The sequence below is a fragment of the Theropithecus gelada genome, chromosome 6, assembly GCF_003255815.1.
Source record: "Theropithecus gelada isolate Dixy chromosome 6, Tgel_1.0, whole genome shotgun sequence".
Lineage (NCBI taxonomy): Eukaryota > Metazoa > Chordata > Mammalia > Primates > Cercopithecidae > Theropithecus > Theropithecus gelada.
The window spans coordinates 56899949-56915369 of record NC_037673.1 but is presented as its reverse complement, the minus strand read 5'-3'; the positions used below and the strand labels follow the sequence as shown (position 1 = coordinate 56915369).

The 15421-nt window shown below is 34.8% G+C and overlaps 1 protein-coding gene across 5 annotated transcripts in view; it reads left to right on the top strand.

Annotated features, from left to right (window-relative positions):
• Positions 1-15421, top strand: part of PDE4D (phosphodiesterase 4D) — a 1562006-nt gene that overhangs the window by 521867 nt on the left and 1024718 nt on the right. The window lies entirely within an intron of this gene.

Here is a 15421-nt window from a genome sequence, read left to right as displayed (position 1 = left end):
AATTTCTTTTAAGTGAGTTTCTGTATTTTATGTAATAAAATATGGATACAGTTTCATTCTTTTGCATATGAACATCCAGTTTCCGCAGCAGCATTTATTGAAGAGACTGTTATGTCCCCATTGCATATTATTCATGCCCTTGTCAAAGACTAATTGATTATATACCCAGGGTTTATTTCTGGGATATCTATTCTGTTCCATTGTTCTGTATGTCTGTTTTGATGCCAGTAACACACTGTTTTGATTACTATAGCTTTGTAATATAGTTTGGAATCAGGGAGTATGACATTTCCAACTTTGTTCTCTTTTTTTTTTTTTGAGACAGAGTCTCACTCTGTTGCCCCAGGCTGGAGTGCAGTGGCACAATCTTGGCTCACTGCAACCTCTGCCTCCCAGGTTCAAGCAATTCTCTGCCTCACCCTCCCTAGTAAGTAGCTGGGATTATAGGCACCTGCTACCACGTTCGGCTAATTTTTTGAATTTTTAGTAGAGATAGGGTTTCACCAACTTGGCCAGGCTGGTCTTGAACTCCTGACCTCGTGATCCACCCACCTAGGCCTCCCAAAGTGCTGGGATTACAGGCATGAGCCACCATGCCCAGCCATTCTTCTTCCTTAAGACTGCATTGACTCTGCAGGGTCTTTTGTGGTTTCATATGAATTTTAGGATGGTTTTCTCTATTTCTGTGAAAAATTTCATTGAAATTTTGATAAGGATTGCTTTTAATATGTAGATCCCATGTGGACATTTTAACAATATTAAATCTTCCAATCCATAAATATGGGATATATTTTCATTTTCATTAATGTCTTATAGCTTTAAGTGCAGAGATCTTTCACCTCCTTGGGTAAATTCATTCCTAAGTATTTTATCCTTTTAGATATTATTGTAAATGGGATTTTTAAAATTTTATGGATAGTTTATTATTAGTATATAGAAATGCAACTAGTTGTTGTATGTTGATTTTGTATCCTATAAATTTGCTGAGTTATTTTCTTAATTATGACAGTTTTTTGGTGAAGTCTTTAGAGTCTTTTTTTTAAATATGGAAGATGTCATTTGGATTCCTTTTATTTCTTTTTCTTGCCTAATTGCTCTGGCTAGGGCTTTCATTACTGTGTTGAACACAAGTGGCAAGAGTAAGCATTCTTGTTTTGTTTCAGATTTTAGAGAAGATGGTTTCAGTTTTCCACCATTTAGTGTGATGTTAGCGGTGGACTTCTCAAATGTGGCATTTTTTGTCATGAGGTTCATTCCTTCTGTTCCTAATTTGTTGAGAGTTTTTGTCATGAAAGGATGTTGGATTTTGTCAAATACTGTTTCTGCCTCTATGGAGATGATTATAGATCATATGATCTTTATCCTTCATTCTGTTCATTTGGTATATTACATTTATTGATTTATATAATAAATGTATATTGGATCATACTTGCAAATCTAGGATAAATTCCACTTAATCATGGTGAATGATAGTTTTAATGTGTTGTTGAATTCAGTTTGCTAGTATTTTGTTTAGGACTTTTGCATTTATGTTCACCAGGGATACTGCCCGGTAATTTTTTTTTTCTTACAGTGTCCTTATCTGATTTTAGTCTGAGGGTAATGCTGACCTCATAAAATCTCTTTGCTTTCAGCCTATGTGTATCCTTAAGGCTTAAGTGAGTCTCTTATTGTCTCAATATAAGAGCATTTTGTTGGATTTTTTTTTAATTCATTCAGCCACTTTGTGTCTTTTGATTGAATAATTTAATCCATTTATATCCAAGATTAGTTATTATTTATAGGTAAGGAGTTATTACTACCATTTAAAAAATTGCCTTCTGATGGGTTTGTAGTTCTTGTGCTTTCTTTTTGGTTGTTGCTCTCTTTTGTGATTTGTTGATATTTTGTAGTGGTATGCTTTGATTCCTTTTTGTCTTTTCTGGATCTAGTAGAGTTTTTTTTTTTTTTTTTTTCCTTTGTGATCACTATGGGACTTTCAAAAAACATCTTATAGCACCTTATAATTATAATATTTTATTTTAAACTGATGACAAGTTAATTTCAATCACATACAAAAACTCTACACTTTTACTTTCTCCCATCCTTTTGTGCTACTGATGTCACACTTTGCATCTTTTTGTATTGCGTATCCATTAACAAATTATGGTAACTATAGTTTGTTTATTTATTTATTTATTTAATTTATTTTGAGACGGAGTCTTGCTGTCTCTCCCAGGCTGGAGTGCGATGGCGCGATCTCGGCTCGCTGCAAGCTCCGCCTCCCGGGTTCACACCTTTCTCCTGCCTCAGCCTCCCAAGTAGCTGGGGCTACAGGTGCCCGCCGCCACTCCCAGCTAATTTTTTGAATTTTTAGTAGAGACGGGGTTTCACTGTGTTAGCCATGATGGTCTAGATTTCCTGACCTCGTTATCCGCCTGCCTCGGCCTCCCAAAGTGCTGGAATTACAGGGATGAGCCACCGCACCCAGCTTATTTTTAATTATTTTACCTTTTAACTTTTACTCTAAATTTAGAAATAATTTATACATCATCATTACTACATTCGAGTATACAGAATTCAATTATGTATTTACCTTTTCCAGTGAGTTTTATAGTTATATATGTATTTATGTTGTTATTTAGCAGCTTCTCATTTCAACTTGAAGAATCACTTTAGTATTTCTTATAAGGCAGATCTTATGGTAATGAACATCCTCAGCTTTTGTTTGGGAATGTCTTTACCTCTCCATTTCTGAAGGCTAACTTTGCAGGGTACAGTAATCTTATTTGGCAGGTTTTTTTTTTTTAACGTTTTGAATATATTATTCCATATTATTTATTTGTTATCCATGTAGGCTTGCATTGGTGTCTGTGAATTTGAAGAAGCAAACAGTCTTTCATTCTTTACAGGCTCATTTTAACAACCTTCTCCTTTTGGGTCTCTAGGCTGATGGAATTCCCTCTACCATCACAAACAATTATAGTTGGAGCTAGGTCATGTGTCTGCTACTGATTTTGTACTGGAGGCTAGTTAGCAAGCCTATTACCAGGGGCTTTAGCAGGCGTAAATCTTGTCTAGTCCCTAGGCAAACTGCATTGTCTCCAAGATATTGTTCAGTAGGACTGTTTTATAACAAGGGTTCACTTCAGGCTTCACAGTTGTTTCCACCAATGGCACACCTGTTATTAGGTATGCAGATAGGTGTGGTTCCCTCTGGATTTCTGAAGGACTCCCCCTGGCTCACTGAGTATGTCCATGGGTAGGGAGAACCGTCCCCAGATCAACATGAGAGATCCTGGAACTAAGTCACTGCTGCTTCAGGGTCCACATCTGAGAGGACTTTGCTCCAGGGAGTTGGATGGGCATACATCTCTGGGGACAAGATTGACCTTGAGCCAACTCTTAAGTGGGAATGGAGCAAAGTTATTGGGCCATTCTCAGAATCTGCTGTGGACCAAGTTTGGCAAGCCTGTCTCCGAGAACATGGATAGGAATGAGTCCTGACAGGTTGCTAAGTGAACAGGACTGCTCTCAGGCCACAGTTTCAGTTTTAGGATATCATAGTTAGCAGACAGCTCTATGCAAAACTCTACTCCTTTATATCTCTGCCCATTTATGTTATCAATGTCACATATTACAGCTTTTTATATTTTGTATTCGTTAACATAGTTTTATACTTATAGTTTATAATTAAGTTCTATACCAGAGTTAAAAGTAATTTATGCACCACCATTGCAATATTATAAGATTTTTATTTGTCTAAATGTTTACCTTTTCCTTTGTGTTGCTGTCTAGCATACTTTGTCTCAACTCAAAGGACTGCCTTTAGCAATTCTTGTAAGTCAGGTCTAGTGCTCACGAAGCACCTTAGCCATTGTTTATCTTTATTTCTCCTCCATTTTCAAAAGACAGTTTTGCCAGAAAGAGTATGCTTGGTTGACAGATTTTTTCTTTCAGTACTTTGAATATATTGTCCCACTCCCTTCTGTCCTATAATGTTTCTCTTGAGAAATCTGCTAATGTCATTGAAGGTCCCGTGTACATGATAAGCCATTTTTTCTTCCTGCTTTCAAGATTCCCTTTTTGTCTTTGATGTTTGACAGTTTGATTATAATTTATGTTGGTATGTTGGTTTTTCCAAGTCTGAGTTTTATGAGTGCCTTGAATTTGATTGTTCATTTCCTTCTTCAGATTTGGCAAGTATCTAGCCATTATTTTTTTCAAATAAGCTTTCTGTCCCTCTCTCTTTCTATCTCCTTCTCAGATTTGCATTATGTGTATATTGGAACATTTGATGGTGTTCCATAAGTTTCTTAGTCTTTCTTCACTTTTCTTCATTCATTTTTTTTTCTCTTTATATCTCTGGCTTCATAATTTTAAGTGGCCTCTCTTTGAATTCATTTATTCTTTCTTCTGCTTGATCAGGTCATCTGTTGAAATGCTCTAGTGAACTTTTCAACTGAGTTACTGTATTCTTCATCTCCACGAATGTTTGTTTTCTTTTTAAAGTTTGTTGATATTCTCATTTTGGCATCATTTTCCTAATTTCATTTAGTTTTCCATCTGTGTTCTCTTGTAGCACATTGAGCTTCTTTAAGATGATTATTTTTAATTATTTGCCAAGTAACATAAATTCTTATTTCTTTCTGGTTGGTACCTGGAGATGTATTTTGTTTCTTTGATTGTGTCATGTTTCCCTGTTTATTCATGTGCCTAGTTATTTTTTCTGTGATTTGTGCATTTGAAAAAGCAGCTACCTCTTCAGTCCTTATAAATTGGCTTCATACAAGGGAAGACTTTTACCAGTTAGCCCACATAGAGATTTTGGGGGCCTCTCCAGTTTTTTACCAAGGGATACATCTTCTTTGAATCTGTCTGTGTTCTTTCCCAGTTAGACAAATTTGCTTCTTTTTCTTCCAAGAGCTTTTATTATCTTTCTCCATCCAGTGTCTGTACCACTGCAAGTTCTGTGGCATTGCAATAAGCCACTGAGTTATCTTTTGCTCTCTGCAGACCCCAGGCATCCAAAGTATGTGGATTCCATTAGAGCTCTGAATCAGGCAAGAGAGAAACCAGTCTCTCAGACAACACTTTGAAAAACCAGGACATTGGACATACATTCCACTCTTCTCTTTCTCTCCTAAGGGAGAAGTCATAAGGTGGGATTTTTTTTTCCTGATGACATCAAGCTGTGCTGGCTTGGGGGAAGGGCTGTCATGGTTGATATGAAATGCCTTTTCTCATCTATTTCAATGAGATTGTTATTTTCTTTAAGTTTGCCTCAGGCACTGCAACTTCTTAACTGGTTTCTAGAATTTTCATAAAACTTGTTGGATCATGTATTATTACTACATTGGCGTCTCTGGTGAAGAATTAGATCTCTTGCTGATGAAACTCTATAGACTGCTTTTACAGTATTTAATATTGCTCTTATTTCATCTCACATGTACATAGTCACCTTCCTAACACTTATATAATTGTTCTCTCTGCAATAGCTAATAGTGTTTCCTGTAACACATATTGACATATACTAAGTTCTTATATAAGAAAATATTTAATGGGATTTTGTATTTTTCCACTAAACATTCTGTTGATTATTTGAAGGTACCACACTTTTTGTTGTTATTGTGGCTTCATGGTAAATTTTTTTTGTATAGGGCAAGACCATCCCCATGTTATATTTTATAACAAGCCTAATTCCTCCAAAAAGTAAAATTAAAAAACTAAAAAAGAGATGATTTTCTTGCAATAACATTAAACTTAGAAAATTATTGCAAGAACATCAGTCTTGATTATGTAAGTCTTGGAAAAGTTATATAGATTTCTTCACGTAAGTTCTACTTATTTCTTTTTGAGCTTATTTTTAAACATTTTTGTTTTGTTTGTTTTTATAAATGAGATGTTGGTGTGATAGTTTTAACAACTGGTCTTTGATTTTTATAAATAAAAGGCTTTTACATATTTTACTTTAAAACTGGACAAATTTACCTATTCTTTCTTTCAATTATTTTTCAGTTGATTTATTTGGGTTTCCTACATTTAACTAAGTTGTAATCAAATAAGGATAAAGTTGCCTTCACTTTTCTCACAGTTTTATGCCTCCTATTTCTATTCCTCACATTGGGTTACTGGATTTGTTAGAGGTTTTTGAAAAATGGGGGCAATGTTACATGTGAGCTAAAACTATGAACGTTGATATCAACTAAACCTGGTCTCAAAACTCTGAAGGATCCTCAGTTCAGTTAGAACTTAGAGGTCTTAAAAGACGAGGTGGCTAGAGAGAGGTCTGCACACACATTGCCATGAGTCCTCAGACCACATAAGACACTCTCTTTTGTCTGAAACAAGGCTGGAGCCATGCCTAGATGGCCTGTGGAAAGCTCCCATGGAACCAGCCTGCTGTTCTCATTCCAGGCAAACTAACCTCTCTATGGTTGATAGTGTCACTATGGACAAACTAACCTGTTTAAGCTTCATTTTCCAAATCCGTATCATGGGAATAGTAACAGTTTTTTGTACAGTTTTTATAAAATCAATTAACTGCCTATACAATATATGTAATACAACAAATATTACTAATTTTCTATGATTATCCTGATCTTAAGCATGAACCTATGCTTCACCAGTAGCTATAATGTTAAATATAAATTTAATATAAACATTCTTTTGATTCATAGTTTGTTTATCAAGGAAATATTTTGTAGTTATCTGAATGTCAAAGCCAAAAGCAAAGCAACATTTCTGACTCTCTGCATGCGGAGAGGGAACTTAGCTTTACTTTGTCTCCTCTTTCCTCCCCACAGCCCAATATTTGTTAGTTTATTCTAGATTTACATATCCAGTTTATCACTGTAAATATATCATCACTTAAATGATGATTTTAGATTTTGCTTTCATGTTTATACACATAGTTTTGATTGATATTGGTATTTAAGTAAAACTTGAGAATGAAGACAATAGATTCTTTGTATTTCTTTTAAGGTTGTGATTTGACCACTGATTCCTCAAGTGAGAAACTTTTCAAAACACTTGAAAGAGTAAACTGACTGAGTTTTAACCTATACTTACTGTAAGACAGAATTTTTAGCTGCTAAAAAATCAATGTTAGTTTCTTTTCTACACTTGGGATTCTATTACTGTATGTAACTGTGAAGGAAATAATTGACAGAACTCATGTTTCTCCTTAATTTTTTTCCTTCCTCTACTAACAAAATAGAATTGACTTTATTTTTTAAAGTCACCCAGGAAATGTACAATGCTATTTACAAAAGGTTAATTGAATCCTAGAGTTGCAGATTGAGTTTCTTGTTGATGAGAATGCACTAATATTACTGAATGAGAGATTTTTCTGTTCCTTTTTGGAAACTTTTTGGAAGTTTTGATGACTGAGTTATAGGGAATGGCTTTAGAAAGACTTCAGTGATTTCTGTCTCTTCTAATCAGTATGAAATCACAACCTATATTTGGATTATGCTCTGTGAATGTTTGAAACCTATCTGTTATCTTTGTGTTAACCTGAGGTATCTCATTTTTTTACAGAATTAATTTTGCAGAGTATCTTTTCTGTATCAGTATACAAATATCCATTTGAAAATTGATTGTGTTAAGTCGATACAGTGCCCTTTTCTGTATTAAAAGACATTAGGATGTTTATTGCCTTGACTTGTGAGTTTCCTGTAAGGTTATTTGGGCAATAATAGCATTCAGTTTTAAGATACAACATATATAATAAGTAATGAGACAAGAGGAAAAACATTTTGCATAAGGCTTAGAGAATCTTAAGGCTTATTTTCCATTATTGCTTTAGTGCATTATTAACAATTTCATGGAGACATGATTGACTAATATATGAAGGAAATGTCTACTATTGGCATATAATATGTTAAAATTGTAAATATGACTTTTAATCAACTGTGATAATAGTCTATTAAATTGTATCCTAGTCCTTGAAGAGTCACTAATATTATCTTGTTTATACTACAAACTTAGATACAGGGAAATTTTACTTTTACAGAACTTAATGTTGCACCAAACTAATTGGACAGGTAAAAAAGGAACGTGACATTGGAAGTGATAAAACAAAACCCATCCTCTGCCTACAACTGTCTTCTTCCTGGACTTATCTGACTATTTAACATGCTAACCTTTACAATGCTCTGCATAGTGTAGGCCCTCTGAAAGCACTTGAGTGCCTGAAATCTTTCATTCTTATTTAAAACAAAATAGGTGAAAATACTTAATCATGATGTCTATATATTTGAGAGTATTTGAACATGGGGAGAGACCCAACCAGTTTGAGTGGCTGAAGTTTTGGAATTTTTATAGAAATTCCCTATTATGTGTTTCAACTTCATGTCTGACTTAAAATAATAGTTATAATACAACATTGCTAGTAACACCAATGTCTAATACCATTTCCTCTTTCCCAATTTCTTGCAGTTGAAGACATGGAGATGAGTATGTCTATATGCTTCACTCTTTCCTCAGCAAGGTTTATTTAGCATATGGTTTGTTCCAGGCACTGGCTAAGTACTAGGGGTACAAAAGTTGTTTTGGCTCCCTTCCTTCCAGATGTGTCCATGTGTACAGGCTAACAGTGAACAGTCACATAGGCAGATCACTCTCCTACATTTTTCAGGCTGAAGGCTGACTTGGTGTCATAAATAAAAAGGCAGAAGATATTTGTATTCATTGTCTTGGATGATATTTTTAACCTGAGTGGGCAGATTGAAAAGAAAAATGAGGCCGGGCTCAGTGGCTCACACCTGTAATCCCATCACTTTGGGAGGCCGAGGCGGGTGGATCACCTGAGGTCAGAAGTCTGACACCAGCCTGGCCAACATGATGAAATCCCATCTCTACTAAAAATACAAAAAAATTAGCTCGGCGTGGTGGCGGGTGCCTGTAATCCCAGCTACTTGGGAGGCTGAGGCAGGAGAATCGCTTGAACCTGGAAGGCGGGGTTGCAGTGAGCTGAGATCGTGCCATTGCACTCCAGCCTGGGCAACAAGAGTAAAACTCCATTAAAAAAAAAAAAAAAAAAAAAAAAAGGAAGAAGAAGAAGGAAAGAAAGGAAAGAAAGAAAAGAAAAGAGAAATGGTTGAAGGATAGCAGCTTGGACAACGCCTAGGTTTTAAAGACAGCTAATTGAGGAACCAGCAATGAGACTAAATGAAAATGACTGGAGAAGTAGATAGACAGAAAGCAAAAATAAATGACCAATTTATGGGGTGATCTACATCTTTTTTTTATTTTTTTGTCTGTGACAGTCCAGATGTTCTCTTTTTGTCGATGTCACAACTGGCTGGCACTTTCTTTCAACTTGCAAAAGTGTTATGTACTCCAGTAAACCCTAAGTTCTCTGTTACAGCTCTGATCATATACTGGTGATTATCTGTCTATTATATTTTATCTCAAATGAACTGTAAGTGCCTAAGCAAAAGGAGGTGCCTAATTCATCTCTGCATTTTCAGTACCCGACACAAACATGAAAGGTAGTAGGTGCTCAATAAATGATTAATTGAGAAATTAATAGGAATGGAAACACAACTAAGATAGGTTAAACTCCTTTAAAGATATATGTATAAAATATAGCACTACCTGTAACAAGGAAACACCAAATGTTTGTGGATTACCCCAACAGAAGATTATCTGTGGCTCATGTACTCCAAAATAAGTGTTTCTGATTGGCAAGTGTCTCTTTTGTAAATAGTGATTAAGAAACCATAGCTTCTATCTTGTGGCTCTACCATCTTCAACACATGGTGAGGGGCTACAGAGGGGAAGAGAAATAGGGGGTTGTACTCACAAAGTTTTTATGTGGCAGGCCTGAAAGTGGCACATATACAGACACATACACATTTCCTTAACTTATAATCAATGAACATGTAATGTAACACTCACTGACATCTCTATAGCTACCTGTAAGGGAGTCTGGAGATGTGGTCTCACTGCATGCCCAGAAAGAAACATTCTTTCCTGCAATGCCCATATATGTACATATATGTATGTATATACATGTTTACATATGTATGTATATGTGTATATATATGTGTATACATATAGTGTGTGTGTATATATATATACACACACACATTTTAAGGGGATTTTCTTATAGAAATTTTATTTCTACCCTCTCTCTATATATATATGAAATAAGTGCCAGAGACCGTGAGATTATTAAGAACCACAGAAATTTATTTAACCCCAGTGATGTGCATGTCTGTGTTTTAAAGGCCATTAAGTAGTTTGCTATCTACTTTTGAAAGAAAAAAATTAAACAAAGAAATTAATTAAATACCTTGGATAGAAACTGAAACAAACAAAAAGGAAAATAATGATAATAAATTTAACATTCATCGATTGTAAGCGTCAATTATTATGGAATTACTTACTTTAGGCATGTATTTCAGAAAGATATTTGTCCTAACAGTAAAAAGCATAACATTAAAGTTATTTGGTTGTCAATTATTCCATATAAGTTGGCTAATTATTGAATATAATTTTATTTTACTACAAGGTAGCAGGTTCATATTAAATTTATTTCAATATGTTAGCATTTCTTTTATTTTGATACTGCGTATCTTGAAGCTGAATATGAGATATTTCTAAGTCCCATCAATAGCAAGGTGAATGTTGTATCATTTTATTATTATGACTTTTATTAGACTTTTAAAATAGAAAAACAAGACATTTTTATTATAGGGAATATAGAAGGTAATAATTAATAAAGATACTAAAAGAGAATTATTACCAGTACTACCAGGAGAGCCATTTTAGAGAATTAGGATACATCTTTAAAGAATTGTTTTATGAATATAATATGTGACTTTTTTGTTTTGTTTTGATATTATTGTTTTATAAAAATGAATCACTCTATAATCTGTTCTTCCCACTCAACATTGTATCATTACATGATTATGTATTCTTCTACATTATTTTAACAGTCTCATAGTATTTCATCATATGATGTATCAACATTTACTAAGTCAATCCTTCAGTGCAGCAATTAGATTACATCCAGTTATTTGTTATTATAAATGAGCTGCAGTGAACATCTTTGTGCTTAGATATTTACCAAACAATTTTATTAAACTGTGTCTAAAATGTCAAAAACATTAGTTCTCAAACTTTAATATGCACTAGAATGATACTGGTGACTTATTCAGATTCATAAGCCCTACTCATAGAGATTGTGTTTAGGAAGATCTGGAATAAGACCCAGGAGTCTGAATTTTAGCAGGCACCATCTATGATTCTAATGCAGAGGGTTTCAATGTCACATTTTGAGAAATAATGACTTGGAGACATTAGAAATACTATCTTTTTCCATCATCTCCTTGCCATAATGCCATTTTCTAACAATAATATAAAATACTTATTGCTCTGGCAATTAGTTTTACATCTCTCTCCAAAATAAGGACATTTAACCTCTTGCCTTGTACTTGATAAGGTTGTTCTTTTTATTTCTGAACCATAACTGATACACATTGATCTAGAGTGTGAAAAAGCCTCTTATACTGTTTTGGAATGGAAAATGTTAGAATATAGCCCTCTAGTGCTTTATCATTTTTGTTATAAAGGTAAAAGTATTAATAGAAAGTGGGTTTAAACTAACAGAGTGTAAGCATGGGTGTAAACGTCATTTTTAGTAGAGATAATTATCTCAGAAAAGTTACCTCTTGAGGCAGTTTTATCTAAAAGAGAATGTCACAAACATTAAGTCATTCAACAGATAACCTCAGTTACATAAAGCATTTTTGCAATTGCAATGCTAACACCCAGAGTAGGCAGCTAAATGCTTATAAAAAGATGTTAACTTTGGCCAGCTATATTTAGTGCTACTGAAGCTTTGCTAGATTCATCCTTTGTTCTTCTTTTCTATGTTCATCCAGAAGAATAGTATTTATACATGTGTTAGTCAGGGTTCTCTAGAGGGACAGAACTAATAGGATGGATGTATATGTGAAAGGGAGTTTATTAAGGAGTATTGACTCACATGATCACAAGGTGAAATCCCACAATAGGTGGTCTGTAAGCTGAGGAGCCAGGAAGCCCGTTCAAGTCCCTAAACCTCAAAAGTAAGTAAAGTGGCAGTGCAAGGATCCAAAAACCCAGCACTCTATAGAAGCATGTTACAACATTTGATGATTCTATAATTCTCATCACACTCAAAAGTAGGAAAGCTGATTTCAGTCTGTGGCCCAAGACCCGAGAGCCCCTGGCAAACCACTTGGGTGGGTCCAAGAGTCCAACTGTTTGAAAACAGGAGTCTGATGATCAAGAGCAGGAAACATCCAGCACAGAAGAAAGATGGAGGCCAAAAGTCTCAGGCATTCCAGTCCTTCCATGTTTTTCTGCCTGCTTTTAACCCAACTGTGCTTGCAGCTGATTAGATGGTGCCTACCCACATGGAGGGTGGGTCTGCCTCTCCCTGTACACTGACTGAAATGGTCATCTCCTTTGGTAACTCCCTCACAGACACACCCAGGAACAATACTTTGTATCCTTCAATCCAATCAAGTTGACATTCAGTATTAACCATCACAACACATAAGTCATTAACTTAATCAAGACCTGTTTCCAATCCAGGAATGAAGTTCTGTTCTTAGAGGAACTTCCTAGGTACATAAGTACACAGAGGCTCACTTTCCCAATCTAAAAGCTAAGACTGTTCCAAGTGCATATGCTTTCTGTTTTTTTCTATATTTGTTATCTGACAGAAACATTGATTTGCCATTGGTTGTTGCAAAATCAGCATTTTATAGCTGGAAGTGTTGCTAAGGTTTATTTTGTATAACCTCTTGATTTTATCCCTATGGAGACTAAAGACCAGCAAGGTTAAGACCAGCAGATCTGGAATGAGTTATTTGTATATAGCAATAGCAATATACAAATAGCAATTTGTACATTGTGTTGTTGCCAGAAAATGGCATTATTTCAAGAAGATGATGGGGAAAATATAGTGTTTCTAATGTCTCCAAGCCATTATTTTTCAAAATGTGATGTTCAAAGCCTCTGCATTGGGATCGTAGGTGGTGCATGCTAAAATTCAGACTCCCAGTCCTGTTCCAGATCTGCTGGTCTTAACCTTGCTTTTCTTTAGTCTCTGCAGACAAAAAATCAAGACATTATACAAAATAAACCTTAAGACCCCTTCCAGTTATGAAGTGCTCTGATTTTTTAACAACCAATGGCACCTCTTAAGACCACCTGAGTAGTTACTGGCAGAACAGGGGATAAAATTTCTATCCTCTCATTTAATGACAGATTGTCATTCATTTCTAATGTTTATGTAGGGCTGCTGTCATCTCAGTTCTGTTTAATTTTTCAAATGAAAATGTGAAGCTTATTGAGTTATGATCAATTAGTGTGTGTTCTGTTCTTTTCTAGTAATACTCACTCTGCCGGTGACTATACTTGTTAAGGTAGTGCAGCATAGTGGCTTTTAGCTCCAGTTTTAACTAGAAGAGATTTGGGTTTGGATCCTGACATGTAGGGTGATCAATCATCCTGGTTTCCTTGGGACTCTGGGGTTTCCCTGGACATAGGACTTTGAGTGCTGAAATCAAAAGGTCCCAGGTGAAGTAAGATGATTAATCACCTCACTAGCCATGTGGCTGTGTGGCCAATGCATGATATTTGATAGGTCTCTGGGGTTTTTAATGGGTAAAATGGGAAAAGTAAGAAGAACTAACTCATAGGATTTTAGTAAAAATTAAATGAGACAGTATATGTAAAACACAGCACTACTTAATAAGGACTCAGTAAATATTAGTCATTATTATTGATGTTTTATAAAACATCTCAGAATTTAGGATTTGAAATAAATGAACTTCCTTTTTAGCTTTCACCTCTTTTTTTTAAACCTTCTCAGTGCCCTTCTATTGTCTTGTTTGTCTGTACAACTGGACAATACAACCCAAGGTTGGATAGAGTCCACCATCTCACGTCCTTTCACCTTTTTCAAGATATAAATCAGGAAGACAAAAATTTTCTAGTTGGGAACCAATATGAAGAATGATCTTCAAAGACAGCATAGTGCTATGAAGAAAGGGGAAATTACCCTGGATTATAATAATAGCTGCCATTTTGTTGAGTGCAAACTCTTTGCCAGATATTGGTGCTTCAAATACTTTACATATTTGGTCCACACAGTGACTCTGAGAGGTAAATATTATTATCTCAGTCTTCAGATGGAGAAACAACCTCAATGAGCCTAAGTTACTTGCCCAAAGATAGCTGTATACTAAGGAGTGTAATAAACAAGGCTGGATATTCCAAGCTTGATGAATTTCTAACTTTCAGCCAATGGGTTAATTTTGGGAAATATAAACTTCCCTCCCTGGGCTAGTTTCTTCACCTGTAAAACTCAGAAGGGAAGGAAATTGCCATATATGAGTGCTAATCACAATGCAGGTAATGAACTATGCACATCAGGTACATGGTCTCATTTAATTCTTGTATGTAAATATTAGTCACATTTTTATAATAAAGAAACATAAGCCTTAGAGAGACTAAGCAACACTCTAGCAATACAAATAGTAAAGTGGCAGTGCAAAGATTCAAAAACCCAGCACTCTATAGAAGCATGTTATAACATTTGGTGATTCTATAATTCTCAATATGTGGATATAATAAATATTGCTAGAGTAGACTTTCCAGCCATTTGGAAATAATTATTGCTCATGTGATAGTATATTTTTCTCAACTAGAATCAAAATATTACATTTTGACCTGGGTTTACCTTTGCATGTGAATAACATGGATCAAATTTGCAAAGTTCTGCTGAGTTGTAACTTAAATACAGATCTACTGCATCCTCAAGTTTCTTGTAAAGCCTTTTTTTTCTTACTACCCTCTCAGTCTTATAATAATTGTCAAGAGTATATCTGAGTAAGATGTGACATATGAAAACATATGTTTCAAATATGGCCTTAAATATGCAGGAAAAAACAGGACTTTTTTTCTTCCTCTCTTTTCATGGGCATGCATGTAAGAAAAATATATATAAATATAGTCATGTGCTATATAACATTCTAGTCAACTATGGGCCACACATACCATGGTGACCATAAGATTATAATACTGTATTTTTACTGTATCTTTCCTATGTTTGGATATGCTTAAATACACAAATATTTCCCATTGTGTTATAATTGCCTACAGTATTTAGTACAGTTACAATGTACCATCTATGTTTGTGTAAATACACTGTGATGTTCACAAAACAAGGCAATTTCCTAATGATGCATTTCTCAGAATGGATCATTGTCAAGTGATGCATAACTGTATATATATGACACATGCATATGTCAAGATATGTATTTAATGATGTTTGCAATTCATTTCATAGGAGTTATAAAAACATTTTGATTTATCCTCGATTTTATAGAATCCACGCACAAAGCTAATAAAGTCTAAGATTACTAAAGATGTT